General features: G+C 45.0%; 2 protein-coding genes across 3 annotated transcripts in view; one reads left to right on the forward strand and one right to left on the reverse strand.

Moving 5' to 3' along the window:
• abcc9 (ATP-binding cassette, sub-family C (CFTR/MRP), member 9) overlaps window positions 1-12,440 on the reverse strand; it is a 139,707-nt gene extending 127,267 nt beyond the window's left edge. For both annotated transcript variants that reach the window (XM_060902921.1, XM_060902920.1), the window contains exon 1: window positions 11,937-12,440. The gene's annotated coding sequence lies outside the window, so the exon portion shown is untranslated. The remainder of the gene's footprint in view (window positions 1-11,936) is intronic.
• LOC132869632 (plexin-B2-like) overlaps window positions 1-19,728 on the forward strand; it is a 495,410-nt gene that overhangs the window by 127,445 nt on the left and 348,237 nt on the right. The window lies entirely within an intron of this gene.

A 19,728-nucleotide genomic window follows, 5' to 3' on the forward strand; every position in this document is an offset into this window, starting at 1 on the left:
GGAAAGATTGGAATTTTTGCCCCAAAATAGCGCCCCCAGTGGCGAAATATCACAGAAATTGGGTAACATGTCACAAGCCCAATGAGTGATTTGCGTGTGAAGTATGAGCAGTTTTGACCAATCAGAAGATTTGTTATGAATTTTTAAGCATGTAAAATTTTGCATCGAAAATTGATTGACGTATAACTTCTGAACGGTTTATCCTACGTGAAACGTATTTAGTAACTTTTGTCAGCCATGTCTGTAGATGATGTGTATCAATTTTGGTGACATTCCTATGAACGGTCTAGGAGGAGTTGCGCCGTCTTCGGGGCCATGCATTTCGCACAAAAGTGAAATTACCTCACTTCCTGTTGGGCGTGGCTAATGCATTGGCATTACATTTATGTCCGGCTTAGTGAGATACATATGCATACCAAATGGCATGCCAGTACTACAAACTACATGGCACCCAGGCACCTTAATGCGGGAGGCCAAAATCACAACGACTTAGGGGGCGCTATAGAGGCCCTGAGCCCCGGCCAAGTTTGGGCTTCTGGTTCTGAGTAGCGGTGGCAATTCTCGGAACTGGTGCCAAATTTCGTGCGTTTTCAGCCATGGCAAGCGCCCCGAAAATGGCCCAACAGCGGAGAAAAATAAAGAAGAAGAAGAAGACGGAAGAAGAAGAAGAAGAAGAAGAAGAAGACGGAAGAATAATTAAAGCCGCAAGCGGCCTCGACGGGCCCTCGCGCCAGCGGCCAAGGGGGGCGGGGGCATGCGTCCCTGCGAAAAACCTTCCACAGCTTCTGCGGCAAGAGACATTACTCCCACAATGGCGACAAAGCACAGAATTGGACACATGGCAACAATAGGGTCTCGCACTTCGTGCGTTGTCGACCATGGCAAGCGCCTCAATAAGGGTCTTGAAAAGAGTTTGCTTGCCAAGTTTGACAAATCAGAAGCTGCAATATCATTTTTGCCATAAGCAGCACCCCCAGGGGCGAAAGTGAACAAAAGTTGGCGTATATGTCAGGTGAGCTATGAAGAGTTTGCGTATGAAGTTTGATGACAATTGAGTAAATAGAAGATGAGATATAGATTTTTGAAGAAAAAATTTTTTGTTTTTTCCCATGTCAGTAGGTGGCGCTATGCTGTACATGAGCGATTATGAGTCGGAAAAATAAGTGTCTACAACAGCAACGTACAATCACAAGGTAGTGGTGTGAAGGAAAAGCATTATGGAATTATTTACCAAAAACCCGTTTTGGAGCAATTGCGTGGGCCAAAAACAGCGCCCCCCATGGACGAAAATTCCCAAAACGTGGTATACATGACATGGGAGGTAGAAAGAGGGTGGCCGTGAAGTTTGACCAAATTTGAGGAAAGATTGGATTTTTTGCCCCAAAATAGCGCCCCCAGTGGCAAAACATCACAGAAATTGGGTCACATGTCAGAAGCCCAATGAGTGAGTTGCGTGTGAAGCATGAGCAGTGTTGAGTAATCAGAAGATTTGTTATGAATTTTTAAGCATGTAAAATTCTCAATTGAAAACTGATGGACGTATAACTTCTGAACGGTTTACCCTACGTGAAACGTCTTTAGCAACTTTTGTCAGCCATGTCTGTAGATGATGTGTATCAATTTTGGTGACGTTCCTATGAACGGTCTAGGAGGAGTTGTGCCGTCTTCGTGGCCATGCATTTCGCACAAAAGTGAAATTACCTCACTTCCTGTAGGGCGTGGCTAATGCATTGGCATTACATTTTTGTCCGGCTTGGTGAGATACATATGCGTTCCAAAGGGCATGCCACTACTACAAACTACAAGGCAACCAGGCACCTTAATGCGAGAGGCAAAAATCACAACACTTTAGGGGGCGCTATAGAGGCCCTGAGGCCCGCCTGGATCTGGGCTTCTGGTTCTCAGTAGCGGTGGCAGTCTAAGAAAAAGGAGCCAAATTTCGAGCGTTGTCGACCACGGCAAGCGCCCCAATAAGGGTCTTGTAAAGAGTTTGCTTGCCAAGGTTGACAAATCAGAAGCTGCAATATCATTTCTGCCATAACCAGCACCCCCAGGGGCGAAAGTGCACAAAATTTGGCGTATATGTCAGGTGAGCTATGAAGAGTTTGCGTATGAAGTGTGATGAAAATTGAGGAAATAGAAGATGAGATATAGATATTTGAAGAATAAATTTTTTGGTTTTTCCCATGTCAGTAGGTGGCGCTATGCTGTACATGAGCGATTATGAGATGGAAAAATAAGTGTCTACAACAGCAACGTACTATCACAAGGTAGTGGTGTGAAGGGAAAGCATTATGGAATTATTAACCAAAAACCCATTTTGGAGAAAATGCGTCGGCCAAAAACAGCACCCCCCATGGACGAAAATTCCCAAAATGTGGTATACATGACATGGGAGGTAGTAAGAGGGTGGCCGTGAAGTTTGACCAAATTTGAGGAAAGATTGGAATTTTTGCCCAAAAATAGCGCCCCCAGTGGCGAAATATCACAGAAATTGGGTAACATGTCAGAAGCCCAATGAGTGATAAGCCTGTGAAGTGTGAGCAGTTTTGAGCAATTAGATTTGTTATGAATTTTTTAGAATGTAAAATTTTGAAGTGAAAATTGATTGACGTATAACTTCTGAACGGTTTATCCTACGTGAAACGTATTTAGTAACTTTTGTCAGCCATGTCTGTAGATGATGTGTATCAATTTTGGTGACATTCCTATGAACGGTCTAGGAGGAGTTGCGCCGTCTTCGTGGCCATGCATTTCGCACAAAAGTGAAACTACCTCACTTCCTGTTGGGCGTGGCTAATGCATTGGCATTACATTTTTGTCCGGCTTAGTGAGATACATATGCTTACCAAACGGCATGCCAGTACTACAAACTATATGGCACCCAGGCACCTTAATGCGGGAGGCCAAAATCACAACGACTTAGGGGGCGCTATAGAGGCCCTGAGCCCCGGCCAAGTTTGGGCTTCTGGTTCTGAGTAGCGGTGGCAATTCTCGGAAGTGGTGCCAAATTTCGTGCGTTTTCGCCCATGGCAAGCGCCCCGAAAATGGCCCAACAGCGGAGAAAAATAAAGAAGAAGAAGAAGACGGAAGAATAATAATAGTGAACTCTTACAAGAACAATAGGGCCTTCGCCCATAGGGCTCGGGCCCTAATAATAGTGAACTCTTACAAGAACAATAGGGCCTTCGCCCTATAGGGCTCGGGCCCTAATAATTGCAATTGCAGTGGTGGTAGTAGTGACAGTAATAGTGTCATGATCCGCCCCAGACTTCCACTCCGGAGATTTATTATCTCCCAGCTCAGCACAATCTGGATCCGGGATGGGACTTCCATCTTGCCGGCATTCACTTCCTGGTCTGCTCTGCTGTGTATAAATAGGTTGATCTCAGAAGGGGACTTTGCCAGAAGTCTTGTCTGTTTCTCACGTCGTCTCTGTGCCATTTTTCTTCCTGGATTTTTGCTCTCTGTTTTTACCTATTCTTTGCCACAGTGTTTGCACTCTCGTCTTGCCATTTTTTCATGTTTTTGTGCTACGTTTTTTGTCTCATCTCATTATCTCTAACCGCTTTATCCTGTTCTACAGGGTCGCAGGCAAGCTGGAGCCTATCCCAGCTGACTACGGGCGAAAGGCAGGGTACGTTTTTTGTTTACAGTTTTCTTTGTCTGGACTACTTTTGCTATTTTTGTTTGTTTATTCTCTTGGACTTTAATTAAATCTTTTTTTATTCATTGGATTTTCTGTTTTGTGTTTCTGCTTTTGGATCCTATTCACCACATCTCGTCACCCATAACAGTACGTTCTGGCCAACATGGATCCAGCGGAACTGAACCATCTGAGAATGGCTATGCAGCAGCAAGGAGCCCTCCTCGGGACCCACCAACAGCAACTCAGACAGATCACCCAGAACCTGGCCACCCTGTCCGACTCACTCAACCTCCTAGCCACACAACTCCAGCACTCCCAAGCCATGCCTACCCCTGCCCAACCGTCTCTTTCTTCACCTCCCGCCACCGCCGCTCTCCATGAACCAAGACTCCCTTCGCCTCAGCCCTACAGTGGAGAACCAGGTACCTGCAGATCTTTTTTGTCACAGTGCTCGCTGATCTTGGAGCTTCAACCTCTGGATTTCCCCACAGAACGCTCCCGGGTAGCCTATACCATCACGCTCCTCACCGGCAAGGCCAGGGAATGGGGGATGGTGGTCTGGGACGCCAATGCACTCTGTTGTTCCAGCTTCGAGGAATTATCTGAAGAAATGAGGCGAACATTCGACTGCTCTCTGTCCGGCTGGGGGGTGGCAAGAGAGCTCATGGAGCTGTGGCAGGGGTCCCGATCTACCTCGGATTATTCCATCGAGTTCCGGACGTTGGCAGCGTCATGCGGTTGGAACAAGAGTGCCCTGGTCGACGCGTTCCTACATGGCTTATCCGACACCATCAAGGATGAACTCGTCTCGCAGGAACTGTCGTCAGACCTCTCCAGCCTGATAGACCTTGCCAATCGTATTGGCGCGCGGGTTCAACAACGGAGGAGAGAGAGGAGCCGCCTCAACTTCAACCCCTCTCCACCACCCACCTCATTCATCGAACCCATGCAGGTAGATCGGGTACGGGTGTCAGCAGAAGAACAACTGCGCCAAAGGAGGATGGGGGCTTGCTTCTACTGCGGTCAGCAGGGACACATCTGCCGAGCCTGCCCGCTAAAAGGACGAGCCCACCAGTGAATCGAGGGGCCCTGGTAGGCAATGCTCGGAACCAGTCCCCTGCCAACTGACCATTGCTCCCCGTTATCATCACTCTCAACAACCAGCATCACCATCTTCAGGCGCTCGTCGACTCAGGTGCGGACAGGAACCTGAGCTGTTCTGCCACCCCCAAGGATCTCGGAATCCCGTTACTCGCCCTCAAGGTCCCTCTCACTGTCCTGACACTCAGTGGCACTGGCTTGACCACCATCACTCACCTCACCACCCCGCTCACCCTAAGGTGAAACTATACAACTTCACGTCATGAACAACCCTCACGTTCCCGTTATTCTTGGATTACCCTGGTTGATGCAGCACAACCCCCACTTAAACTGGACTGACCACACCATCTTAGGCTGGAGTCCTTCCTGCCTGGCCTCCTGCCTGAACTCCGCTCTGCCTCCCACCAAACCACCTCCGCCCTCAGCCAGTGAGTTTCCCGACCTTTCTCATGTGCCTCCAGAGTATCTGGACCGCAAGCCTGTCTTCAGTAAGACCCAAGCAGTGTCCCTTCCCCCTCATAGGCCTTATGACTGCGGTATCGACCTCCTGCCGAGAGACAGGCCATGGAGAAATACATCACTGAGTCTCTGGCAGCTGGGATTATCCGCCCTTCCTCCTCCCCAGCAGGGGCGGGATTCTTCTTCGTGGAGAAGAAAGACAAGTCGCTCTGCCCCTGCATTGACTATCAGGGTCTCAACACCATCACAGTAAAGAACCGCTACCCACTACCACTTATGACTACAGCCTTCGAACTACTCCAGGAAGCCAAGGTGTTCACTAAACTGGACTTACGCAACGCCTATCACCTAGTTAGGATCAGGGAAGGGGACGAGTGGAAGAAGGCCTTCAACACCACCACAGGCCACTATGAGTACCTCATAGTCCCTTTCGGCCTGACTAACGCGCCCGCAGTATTCCAGGCATTGGTTAATGATGTCTTGAGGGACTTTCTTAACACCTTTGTCTTTATTTACCTGGATGATATCTTGATTTTCTCTTGCTCCCTGGAGGAACATTGGAGTCACGTCCAGCAGGTTCTTCAACGCCTGCTGGAGAATAAGCTGTTCGTTAAGGCAGAGAAGACCGAGTTCCACCAAAGCTCTGTCTCATTCCTGGGGTTCATCATTTCACTAGCCAAGATCCAGATGGACTTTCCTCAAGCTGGAGGCAGTCGCTGACTGGCCCACCCCATCTTCAAAACGAGAGCTCCAGCGCTTCCTGGGGTTCGCCAACATTTCCAGGCGTTTCATCCGCAACTTCAGCACGGTGGCCGGACCTCTCTCAGCCCTGACCTCGACCAAGACTAAGTTCAAGTGGGGGGAGGAAGCAGAGAAAGCCTTTTCCAGTCTCAAGCACAGGTTTACCACAGCACCCATTCTCACCATACCCAATTCTACCAAGCAGTTTATCGTCGAGGTCGACACCTCCGAGTCAGGGGTCGGAGCCATCCTATCCCAGAGGGCCAACGACAACAAAGTCCACCCATGCTCCTTCTTCTCCCGCCGGCTATCCCCAGCCGAACAAAACTTTGACATCGGCGACCATGAACTACTGGCCGTGAAACTAGCCTTGGAGGAGTGAAGGCACTGGCTCGAGGGGTCTGACCTCCCATTCCTAGTCGGGACCAACCATAAAAACCTGGAGTATCTCAAGTCTGCCAAATGTCTCAACTCCCATCAAGCCCGTTGGTCTCTCTTGTTCTCCTGATTCAACTTTACGCTCTCCTACCGCCCAGGCTCCAAGAACAGCAAACCCGACGCCCTGTCCAGGATATTCTCCTCCCACCAAGAGGAGTCCAAGCCACCCGAGACTATCCTTCCTCCATGCTGCCTGGTGGGAGCCGCTATTCTAAAGGTTGAGACGCTCGTGCAGAAGGCCCTGGAGCAGGACCTCGGTGAAGGTAACTCCAACAATATTCCTCATAACCATCTGTTTGTCCCTTGTCATATGTGAACTCAGGTGCTGCAGTGGGGTCACGGTTCCAAGTTGGCCTGTCATCCAGGAGCCGCCCAAACCCTGGCTCTCATCCAGCAGCGCTTTTGGTGGCCATCCATCAAGGAGGACATCCAGGAGTTCGTGACAGCCTGCAACACATGCTCCCGGAACAAGACACCCAATCAATGCCCTGCCGGCCTACTAAGACCCCTTCCTACTCCGCATTGACCTTGGTCTCACATCGCCCTGGACTTCATCACAGGACTCCCCAATTCAGGTGTCAATACATGCATCCTCACTGTCATTGACCGTTTTTCTAAGATTGTCCATTTCATTCCTCTGCCCAAGCTCCCCTCAGCCAAAGAGACCGCAGAACTACTCATCCATCACGTTTTCCGCCTACATGGTCTGCCTACCAACATAGTTTCTGACCAGGGTCCTCAGTTCACTGCACAGTTCTGGAGAGCCTTCTGCAAACTCATTGGGGCCACCTGTAGTCTCTCCTCAGGCTTCCACCCACAGACCAACGGCCATGCAGAACGGGCCAACCAGGCTTTGGAGGTTGCACTCAGGTGCATGGCGTCCAGGGATGCCAGTTCTTGGAGCAAGTACCTTCCTTGGATCGAATATGCACTTTCCCTTCCTCTGCCACAGGTCTCTCTCCATTCCAGTCCTCACTAGGGTACCAACCACCACTGTTCCCCAGCCAGGAGGAGGAGGTCGCCGTACCATCAGCCCAGGCCTTTATACACCGCTGCAGGAGGACATGGGCATTGGCCCAGAGAAGACTCATTCACTCCGCACTCGCATCCAAGAAGCAGGCCGACAAACATCGCTCCAAGGCACCCACATATCGAGTGGGTCAACGAGTTATGCTCTCCGTGCACCACCTGCCACTTAGGGCAGTCTCTCGCAAGCTGGCACCCAGGTTCCTTGGACCCTTCCTCATCAAGAAGATAATCAACACATGTTCTGCTAGACTGGCATTACCACTCACCATGCGACGTGTTCACCCTAACTTTCATGTATCACAGCTTAAACCTCTGGTTTCCAGTCCTTTGCTCCCACCCTCCAAACCCTAATTGTAGTGGTGGTAGTAGTGACAGTAATAGTAGTAGTAATTTTAGTAGTAGTAGTAATTGTAATGGTGGAAGTAGTGACAGTAATAGTAGCAGTAGTAGTAATTTTAGTAGTAGTAGTAATTGTAGTGGTGGTAGTAGTGACAATAATAGTAGCATTAGTAGTAATTGTAGTAGTAGTAATTGTAGTGGTGGTAGTAGTGACAGTAATAGTAGCAGTAGTAGTAATTGTAGTGGTGGTAGTAGTGACAGTAATAGTAGCAGTAGTAGTAATTGTAGTGGTGGTAGTAGTGACGGTAATAGTAGCAGTAGTAGTAATTGTAGTGGTGGTAGTAGTGACAGTAATAGTAGCAGTAGTAGTAATTGTAGTGGTGGTAGTAGTGACAGTAATAGTAGCAGTAGTAGTAATTTTAGTAGTAGTAGTAATTGTAGTGGTGGTAGTAGTGACAATAATAGTAGCATTAGTAGTAATTGTAGTAGTAGTAATTGTAGTGGTGGTAGTAGTGACAGTAATAGTAGCAGTAATTGTAATGGTGGTAGTAGTGACAGTAATAGTAGCAGTAGTAGTAATTGTAATGGTGGTAGTAGTGACAGTAATAGTAGCAGTAATTGTAATGATGGTAGTAGTGACAGTAATAGTAGCAGTAGTAGTAATTGTAGTGGTGGTAGTAGTGACAGTAATAGTAGCAGTAGCAGTAATTGTAATGGTGGTAGTAGTGACAGTAATAGTAGCAGTAGTAGTAATTGTAGTGGTGGTAGTAGTGACCGTAATAGTATCAGTAGTAGTAATTGTAATGGTGGTAGTAGTGACAGTAATAGTAGCAGTAACTGTAATGGTGGTAGTAGTGACAGTAATAGTAGCAGTAGTAGTAATTGTAATGGTGGTAGTAGTGACAGTAATAGTAGCAGTAATTGTAATGATGGTAGTAGTGACAGTAATAGTAGTAATTGTAGTGGTGGTAGTAGTGACAGTAATAGTAGCAGTAGTAGTAATTGTAATGGTGGTAGTAGTGACAGTAATAGTAGCAGTAGCAGTAATTGTAATGGTGGTAGTAGTGACAGTAATAGTAGCAGTAGTAGTAATTGTAGTGGTGGTAGTAGTGACCGTAATAGTATCAGTAGTAGTAATTGTAATGGTGGTAGTAGTGACAGTAATAGTAGCAGTAGTAGTAATTGTAGTGGTGGTAGTAGTGACCGCAATAGTATCAGTAGTAGTAATTGTAATGGTGGTAGTAGTGACAGTAATAGTAGCAGTAGTAGTAATTGTAATGGTGGTAGTAGTGACAGTAATAGTAGCAGTAGTAGTAATTGTAATGGTGGTAGTAGTGACAGTAATAGTAGCAGTAGTAGTAATTGTAATGGTGGTAGTAGTGACAGTAATAGTAGCAGTAGTAGTAATTGTAGTGGTGGTAGTAGTGACAGTAATAGTAGCAGTAGTAGTAATTGTAATGGTGGTAGTAGTGACAGTAATAGTAGCAGTAGTAGTAATTGTAGTGGTGGTAGTAGTGACCGTAATAGTATCAGTAGTAGTAATTGTAATGGTGGTAGTAGTGACAGTAATAGTAGCAGTAGTAGTAATTGTAATGGTGGTAGTAGTGACAGTAATAGTAGCAGTAGTAGTAATTGTAATGGTGGTAGTAGTGACAGTAATAGTAGCAGTAGTAGTAACTGTAGTGGTGGTAGTAGTGACAGTAATAGTATCAGTAGTAGTAATTGTAATGGTGGTAGTAGTGACAGTAATAGTAGCAGTAGTAGTAATTGTAATGGTGGTAGTAGTGACAGTAATAGTATCAGTAGTAGTAATTGTAATGGTGGTAGTAGTGACAGTAATAGTATCAGTAGTAGTAATTGTAATGGTGGTAGTAGTGACAGTAATAGTATCAGTAGTAGTAATTGTAATGGTGGTAGTAGTGACAGTAATAGTAGCAGTAGTAGTAATTGTAATGGTGGTAGTAGTGACAGTAATAATAGTAGTAATTGTAATGGTGGTAGTAGTGACAGTAATAATAGTAGTACCGGTAATTGTAGTGGTGGTAGTAGTGACAGTAATAATAGTAGTACCGGTAATTGTAGTGGTGGTAGTAGTGACAGTAATAATAGTAGTACCGGTAATTGTAGTGGTGGTAGTAGTGACAGTAATAATAGTAGTACCGGTAATTGTAGTGGTGGTAGTAGTGACAGTAATAGTATCAGTAGTAGTAATTGTAATGGTGGTAGTAGTGACAGTAATAGTAGCAGTAGTAGTAATTGTAATGGTGGTAGTAGTGACAGTAATAGTATCAGTAGTAGTAATTGTAATGGTGGTAGTAGTGACAGTAATAGTATCAGTAGTAGTAATTATAATGGTGGTAGTAGTGACAGTAATAGTAGCAGTAGTAGTAATTGTAATGGTGGTAGTAGTGACAGTAATAGTAGCAGTAGTAGTAATTGTAGTGGTGGTAGTAGTGACAGTAATAGTATCAGTAGTAGTAATTGTAATGGTGGTAGTAGTGACAGTAATAGTATCAGTAGTAGTAATTGTAGTGGTGGTAGTAGTGACAGTAATAGTAGCAGTAGTAGTAATTGTAGTGGTGGTAGTAGTGACAGTAATAGTAGCAGTAGTAGTAATTGTAGTGGTGGTAGTAGTGACAGTAATAGTAGCAGTAGTAGTAATTGTAGTGGTGGTAGTAGTGACAGTAATAGTAGCAGTAGTAGTAATTGTAGTGGTGGTAGTAGTGACAGTAATAGTAGCAGTAGTAGTAATTGTAATGGTGGTAGTAGTGACAGTAATAATAGTAGTAATTGTAGTGGTGGTAGTAGTGACAGTAATAGTATCAGTAGTAGTAATTGTAATGGTGGTAGTAGTGACAGTAATAGTAGCAGTAGTAGTAATTGTAATGGTGGTAGTAGTGACAGTAATAGTAGCAGTAGTAGTAATTGTAATGGTGGTAGTAGTGACAGTAATAGTAGCAGTAGTAGTAATTGTAATGGTGGTAGTAGTGACAGTAATAGTAGCAGTAGTAGTAATTGTAGTGGTGGTAGTAGTGACAGTAATAGTATCAGTAGTAGTAATTGTAATGGTGGTAGTAGTGACAGTAATAGTAGCAGTAGTAGTAATTGTAATGGTGGTAGTAGTGACAGTAATAGTATCAGTAGTAGTAATTGTAATGGTGGTAGTAGTGACAGTAATAGTAGCAGTAGTAGTAATTGTAGTGGTGGTAGTAGTGACAGTAATAGTAGCAGTAGTAGTAATTGTAGTGGTGGTAGTAGTGACCGTAATAGTATCAGTAGTAGTAATTGTAATGGTGGTAGTAGTGACAGTAATAGTAGCAGTAGTAGTAATTGTAATGGTGGTAGTAGTGACAGTAATAGTAGCAGTAGTAGTAATTGTAATGGTGGTAGTAGTGACAGTAATAGTAGCAGTAGCAGTAATTGTAATGGTGGTAGTAGTGACAGTAATAGTAGCAGTAGTAGTAATTGTAATGGTGGTAGTAGTGACAGTAATAGTAGCAGTAGTAGTAATTGTAATGGTGGTAGTAGTGACAGTAATAGTAGCAGTAGTAGTAATTGTAATGGTGGTAGTAGTGACAGTAATAGTATCAGTAGTAGTAATTGTAATGGTGGTAGTAGTGACAGTAATAGTATCAGTAGTAGTAATTGTAATGGTGGTAGTAGTGACAGTAATAGTAGCAGTAGTAGTAATTGTAGTGGTGGTAGTAGTGACAGTAATAGTAGCAGTAGTAGTAATTGTAGTGGTGGTAGTAGTGACAGTAATAGTAGCAGTAGTAGTAATTGTAATGGTGGTAGTAGTGACAGTAATAGTAGCAGTAGTAGTAATTGTAGTGGTGGTAGTAGTGACAGTAATAATAGTAGTAATTGTAATGGTGGTAGTAGTGACAGTAATAATAGTAGTAACTGTAGTGGTGGTAGTAGTGATAGTGCTGCTGTAGAACTACAACTCCTGCTAAAAGTATTATAATTACTCTTACTATCAGGCACAGTACTGTGTTTTATTGTTGTTGTTGTTGTTGTTGTTATTTAGTCTGAGGCAGTGCTGTAGCGCGCAGAGGTGTTTCTGCTCCTCAGCTCCTTCCCTCAGCAATCACTCACTTTATTACTCAACTAAACAACCCGAGGATAAAACTACAGCGGAGTGAAAGAAAGGGACAAAAGACATAAAACGGCTACTTACTGTGCGATGTTGGTGTTAGCAGGGTTTCATTCCCAGAGCTGAGAGTGAGTGTGCGGCAGACCCAGTGTCAGTGTGCGCCGCAGCCGGGTGCGGATTATTTTTAGCCGCCGAGCTTCAGCTGAGCAGAGCGCAGCGAGCCAAAGCGCCCTCCTATTGGGTTTCCACACTGAGCCTGAGTCCTGAGCAAACCAGCCAGCACACTCCTGCACCTCCACCAGCAGCTCCCCTGCTCACACACACACACACACACACACACACACACACACACACTCCTGCACCTCCACCAGCAGCTCACACACACACACACACACACACACTCCTGCACCTCCACCAGCAGCTCCCCTGCTCACACACACACACACACACACACACACACACACTCCTGCACCTCCACCAGCAGCTCCCCTGCTCACACACACACACACACACACACACACACACACTCCTGCACCTCCACCAGCAGCTCCCCTGCTCACACACACACAGAGTATAACCACGCTCGAGCCCAACACGCTGCTCAGTGTTTCCATGGATACACAGCAGCCTCATTCTGCTTTATTCTGAATGGGATTGTGCAGCTAAATGAAGGAGAACTGAAGAGCAAAGAAAGGTACAGTTCACACCTCCACAGCAGCCCTGAAAGCATGGCAACGTTCTCTACCTTTATTAAACAGCCTGGACTCAATAACACCACCAAATGGGCTGTGACTACTGTGTGGATTAATTGTGGCCTGGCCTCAGAGCTGCTCAGTGGAGAAGATGCTCGAGGAAACACTCCTGCTGTAGCTCAGGAATAATTCACTCTGTCGGTTGTAAAATGTAACGTGGTTGATTTTATAAATGAAATGCAATTCATTCATTCACATCCACAACACCATGCCTTCTTAACACTCACCTGAATCTTATCCCAGTGGCGCTCCACAGTCAAAGCGCCGCGGACGGGGTGTCCTGTGCTGTCATGTAATGTACTATGGAAGGCCAATGGAGTCAACACGTTATCATTTGCATGCGTACACTAGGACAGGGGTTCTCAACCTTTTCTACTTTAAAGCAGGGCTGTAGCCAGCATTTTAAAATCACCGAGGTCCGTGATGTGCACGCCGAAAATTTTTCCACATATTTAAATGTGGGGCAGCACGGTGGTGTAGTGGTTAGCGCTGTCGCCTCACAGCAAGAAGGTCCGGGTTCGAGCCCCGTGGCCGGCGAGGGCCTTTCTGTGCAGAGTTTGCATGTTCTCCCCGTGTCCGCGTGGGTTTCCTCCGGGTGCTCCGGTTTCCCCCACAGTCCAAAGACATGCAGGTTAGGTTAACTGGTGACTCTAAATTGACCGTAGGTGTGAATGTGAGTGTGAATGGTTGTCTGTGTCTATGTGTCAGCCCTGTGATGACCTGGCGACTTGTCCAGGGTGTACCCCGCCTTTCGCCTGGAGTCAGCTGGGATAGGCTCCAGCTTGCCTGCGACCCTGTAGAACAGGATAAAGCGGCTAGAGATAATGAGATGAGATATTTAAATGAGAGGGGTGAAATACATGTCACACAAGAGATCTATTCCTGAAATTACTTTTAATGGTGTTTGAACTGAATATCATCAGTTTTGAAAAAAAAATCATGTATGTGGCAAGAGTAAGAATAATTTAAGCTTGTTTAATGGTCTGATCTGGCCCAAGCACTCAGTACGTTTACATGCACATCCAAATCGAGCTGCTGTCGGTAATCGAGCAAAGGGTCCCAGCAGGGGTGCCAGAGAAATCCAATCCTACATGCACAAGTGAAATCGGGCTATTGTGCAAGGTGCATTGTGTACCCGAGCCACACGGGGCGCTACATGCCCCATCGTGTTGGTACACTTCCGGTTGTCGTCATGAAAAAGAGCTATAGTGTTGCCAGATACTGCTGACGTATTCCAGCCCAAAACATGTTCAAATCCGCTAAAATGCACTTAAAACCCCCAATCTGACAACACTGGCAGTTCCGTGTTCAAGCTGTTAGGCTTGCTCTAACAGACTGTATGGCTACAAACTGTCCGGCGCAGACCACTGTTTTGTAAGACAACTTATTTTGCACAATAATATTTTTCTAAAGTCCATTTTTTGCTTACAAAAAAATTTTTTTTTTTTGCTTACAATTTAACTTATGTCTTAATAAACACACAAAAAGTTCAATTGTTTTGTTTTTATTGACATTCTTCAGATGTTGGACATATATATACACACGCACACAAATACAGTGACTTGTTTATGTACACAATTCACAGCTATGCAACAGCTGTACAGATGTATTTGGTGATACAGTAAGTGAGCTAAATTTTAACAGTGCAAACAATGCCACAAAAAGAAAAGATTCATGCCATTGTCATGATTCGTTGTCATGCCGACCGAGGCTGTTGTGTTTCCCTTGTGGTCTCGTCACTCGTCACTTCCGGAAGGGGCAGCGCTGAAGTAAGTAGCTCGAATACATAGCTCAATAGGGTTTACATGCACTAAGTAGCTCGGCAGAAATCGCATAATCTAGGTCGTGTAGCTCGATTCCGAGAAATCAAGTTCGGTTCAATTTCAGCCGAATTAAGGTGTATACATGGCATTTTGAACTTCGATTTCAGTCGAGCAACGGCAGAAATTCGATTCTCTCTATGTGCATGTAAACGCACTGAATGAGGAGTCTCATCTCATCTCATCTCATCTCATCTCATTATCTCTAGCTGCTTTATCCTGTTCTACAGGGTCGCAGGCAAGCTGGAGCCTATCCCGGCTGACTACGGGTGAAAGGCGGGGTACACCCTGGACAAGTCACCAGGTCATCACAGGGCTGACACATAGACACAGACAACCATTCACACTCACATTCACACCTACGCTCAATTTAGAGTCACCAGTTAACCTAACCTGCATGTCTTTGGACTGTGGGGGAAACCGGAGCACCCGGAGGAAACCCACGCGGACACGGGGAGAACATGCAAACTCCACACAGAAAGGCCCTCGCCGGCCACGGGGCTCGAACACAGACCTTCTTGCTGTGAGGCGACAGCACTAACCACTACACCACCGTGCCGCCCATGCAATGAGGAGTCACCACAGCAAAATCAAGTCAGAACCCTTCTTACAAATATTGCTTTGACTTATTGAATGATTTATTAAAGCTCACAAACAAAGCTGTACTGCTTCTAAAACCTGTAGGCTAAATATTAACAGCTTTATGGAAGTGCGCTGATGGTTACCCTGCACACGCTCTAGAATGAGCGCTCGCAGTGTCTAGAACTGCGTTCTTTTGGGGGTCGCACTCGCACACTCTCATAGCCTGCCCTAGCTTGTTGGGTTTTTTTCTGTTCTTGCACTCCCACGCACGCAAGATACAGACGCAGAGGACCCAATCCCACCAAGATCCTCTTACCCTCTCTAATATCACAAGGCAAAGTTATCCAAGGCAAACATAAGTTGAAACTTTCCACTCTATTGCTTTGGCTTATCGAAGGATTTATTTTTAAAATCACAAACAAGGTAGGCTACAACTGCGCTGCTTCGAAAATGTAAATTTAACAGCTTCATGAATGTGTGCAGAGGGTTACCATGAAAAAAAACGTGTCTACTGCACCGTGTTTACTCCCCCGAGTCGTGCACTCATTTGTTTTTGTGTTCTTGGTCTCAGAGCCGCACGCACGAAACAGACACAGAAGACAGAATCAACGTTTAACATAATTAACAATGCACTTTTTATGGAGACGTTTTAATGTTATTCTTTATTTTTTTATCCAATTGAATATTTAGCGTACAAATGTATTTTCAGCTCTTAAAAATGACCAAGGTCTGGACCTCAGTGGTCTCATAGCTGGCTACAGCCATGCTTTAAAGTACATATCATGGGTAAATTCAGGAGCAAGATCAATGTACCGTAATTCTCCTATTATATATTAAACTTTGGTCAAATATCTGTCACATTTTGCATTTTGTGCAATTTTTTTTCCCTTGCGCAATACCAGAAAAATTCAGTTGAAATCAAGCCATTTGAGGCGAATTGGTCCGCCTCTGGAAAAACTTGGCGTTTGGATTTCCCGGCAAACATTGATTTTCGCGACGTCGCGTGTGGGACGCCTCCCTCTGAATCCTAGGTTCGCGCTGGTTTGTTTATGAGAAAACGACCTGGTGGTTTTCTGCAAATTTCTTCAACGTTATCGCGTAATTATTAAAATGGTTAACAGATGTATCGTAGGAGGGTGTAGCAACACCAATCATGATGGGATTAGTACTCATTGTTTTCCAAAAGACCAGACAATGAGAGAGAAATGGGAGCGCTTCGTGCGAGGCACCCGGAAAAATTGGCTACATGCTACAGACTACAGCATTATTTGCGGTGCTCACTTCACAAGGCCCGACAACTCTGAGAACTATTTGCAGTGGGAAATGGGCTTCGTGAGGCAACTTGATCTGAAAAAAGACGCAGTTCCATCTGTCAGAATGCCCAAAGCAACACCGTCTCCATCTGTGTCAGCGTCACCAAAAGGAGCCAGCTGTGTTTGTCTCCCCTGACAGAAGGCGAAGCGCCACTGAGGCCCTCGAAGCTGAGGACTAAGCAGAGCCGAGAAAAAGACCAAGAAAATCGGCAATTCACAAGTTGACTGTTGCCAGCATAAGAAATAATTCTGACATCTCATTGAATTCTTCATCCAAAGATGAAGTAACATTGCGCTCACGTAACAATTTCATATTTCAATGCAAAATCGCTAGCTGCTAAACTTGGTCTGCACAGGCTGTGCACTGAAACCGTGCAAAGCTCGCGCAGCCTGCTGGTGGATCCGCAGGTGGCGTCACGAATCTGGCTCCAGACTCCCTTGGGATTTTTCCAGACGCGTTTTGTTATTTTATTTTTTTCTGCTGTAGACAGATGGCCTTGTGCAAAATTACCCTTCTGGATGAGTGTGTAAAGGGATATATTTTCATATTTAAAAAAAACACCAAATTGGTCCAGGATATGCACTTTAAGGCCCACCTATTCATACTTATGACGAGTCGGGGTCCATTAAAAAAAAGATCCCCAATTATCTTGGCTCATCTATTCTATTATAATATAATAATCTACTGTAAAGTGTATTAATGGAATCCAGCACCACTCCCTGTTACAGATGGGAGCCCAGGAATTAAATAAATACAATAAAAACAAACTGTTTTTAATTGTAGGTACTATATTTAAAACTGTATTGATGTACCAGAAGCCAACATAATGCAGGTCATTCTCAGTCAAAAAGGATTAGAAAGAAAAGAAAGCACAACTTTATTCATCACACACTTGTGAAATTCCTCTCTGCATTTAACCCATCTGAAGCAGTGAACACACACATGCACACACACATGAGCAATGAGCACACACACATACCCAGAGCAGTGGGCAGCCATGCTAACAGTGCCCAGGGAGCAGTTGGGAGTTAGGTGCCTCGCTCAAGGGCACCTCAGCCCAAAGCCGTCTCATATTAACCTAACCACATGTCTTTGGATTGTGGGGGAAACCGGAGCACCCAGAGGAAACCCACACAGACACGGGGAGAACATGCAAACTCCACACAGAAAGGCCCTCGCCGGCCACGGGGCTCGAACCCAGAACCTTCTTGCTGTGAGGCGACCGTGCCATCCAATGATCCAAAAGTGGAGTCTGGTCCATTAACACAAGAACTTATTGCCATGTTTGTGCGCAGGAAACAAGCAAGTTATTACAACCAAGAAGTACACTCAAAAGAATGGATATAGAAACCATGCAGTGGGATTAGATCCTTACACGCTTTTTCTTATGAGTTGGAAAATTATCCATCCGTTGAGTTCCCTGGCATCTCAAACTACCTGGTGCTGCAGACATCATTCTACACGGACAAACAGATTAAAATATGGAAGAGCATGGAGGAGTACAACTTTTTTATATGTGACTAGGTTAAAGATCTGGGGATCAGGACACTACAAGATAGACGGCGGTAGACAGATCTAAGCACAGGAAGAGAGTGTTTATTAGCAGGCGTGATATTTACAAAAGCAAAACAGAAAGCAGAGTATTTAAACAGCGTTATGAACATGGCTAGAAACAAACGTGACAGTGATAATGATAATACTTCGCAAAGCCTCTGTGAAAACAGCATCCACATCTGTGTATGCTGATTGCGCTCAAATCAGTATCAGGTGTTTCCCATAATGACTGGGTCCCAAGCACATGCACAACATGCTCCGTGAGCGCGTGCGGCCGCTCAAGCTGCGCCAGACTCAAGCGCGCAAAGGCATGACAGTCAAGTGCTCACCTGCCATGTGACTATAATTTTTTAGCTCACATGGATATCGCCATGCATCGCCGCCAAAATGCCTCATTTTCATCGATAACGCATCGCAAAGTATCGTGAGCGGTAGCATGACCGTAGCTTAATGAGACAGATGTGACATCGGATGCAACCCAGCAATTGTACCCTTCTCCAAGTAAAAAATTAATTTCAACTTGAAAAAAAATTTGTGGCCCACTAGATGGTGTTTCATGGCCCACTAATGGGTCACGGCCCAGTGATTGAGAAACACTGCACAAGTATGTATGGGAATTTTTTTGAAAGTTGCACTATGTAAACAAGTCTTAGGCATCCTATTTTTATTTCAGTACAAACCTTGTTACGGATTTTTCTTTGATGACTTGTACATCATATAGAGATAAAGATATTTGTTTGGCATGCTTGAAACTGGTTTTGGCTAGTTTGCCTGCAACTTGTTTTGGCTACTTTCAGTTATACCCTTGAAACTTATCATCGCATGGACATCTGCTCTCTGTTTTTCATAAGGCTATCCTGATCAGTCAGTCATTCTCCATCATCTACTGAAGCTACTCTATCACACGCAGGCAACTCTGCTTCTGTGTGAAGCAGCATGGTGGCAGCCATGGCCTGAAGGTTAAAGAAGCAGCCTTGGGCCCAAAGGGTCACTGGTTTGATTCCCAGGACCAGCAGGAAAAATGTGAGGGGAGTTGAGTGAATGAACAGCACTTTCCTCTGTATCGTGGCTATATCATCTGTAGCATGGCTTAAGCGTCCTTCAGCAAGGCATCTAACCCCCAACTGCTCCTGTGCTGTAGAATAGCTGCCCACTGCTCTGGGTATGTGTGTTTGCTTGTGTTGTTCACTGCTTCAGATGTGTTAAATGGAGAGGAGGAATGTGACAAATAAAGGCTTCTTATTATTAATGAGGAATAGTGAGACAGGCTTGACAACTCAAAGTGTGTTTATTTTTTTTATCCAATTTCACTTTTCAGTGACATTAGTCCTTTTCTTTTCACAAACACGGTGCTGATTAGCTCAGCTCTCTCAATCTGATTACCAGCTTCGCTCTGGAAAAAGAGAAACAAACACAAGAAAATTGGCAGTAATCAAACACAGGTGAAACTTATCACGTTACTTGCCAGTTCTACCTGACTTTTCGCTGCCCACAGTTGACGCTTGACCACACCCCCACTGCCACACTTCCATTCATACAGCTACACAACACTCTTGAATCCCATCTTCCAATCATTTAGTTACAACACACTCTTGAATGTGGATATATACTCATGTTTTCCTTTCAATAAACTGAGAAACATCTCTGAACAGCTGTGTCTGCATCAGTGAATGTTGCTCCCGGATCCGTGAGGCAGAATCTCCTTGATGGCAGAGGACTACATTCCTAGATCATACTTTGTCAATTCAACTTTCTTGAGTAAAGACAAATAAAAACCTATAAATTATCAAATCAGTACAAAAACGTTTTTAGATTTCCAAACAGGCGGCACGGTGGTGTAGTGGTTAGCGCTGT

The sequence above is a fragment of the Neoarius graeffei genome, chromosome 21, assembly GCF_027579695.1.
Source record: "Neoarius graeffei isolate fNeoGra1 chromosome 21, fNeoGra1.pri, whole genome shotgun sequence".
NCBI classification, from domain to species: domain Eukaryota; kingdom Metazoa; phylum Chordata; class Actinopteri; order Siluriformes; family Ariidae; genus Neoarius; species Neoarius graeffei.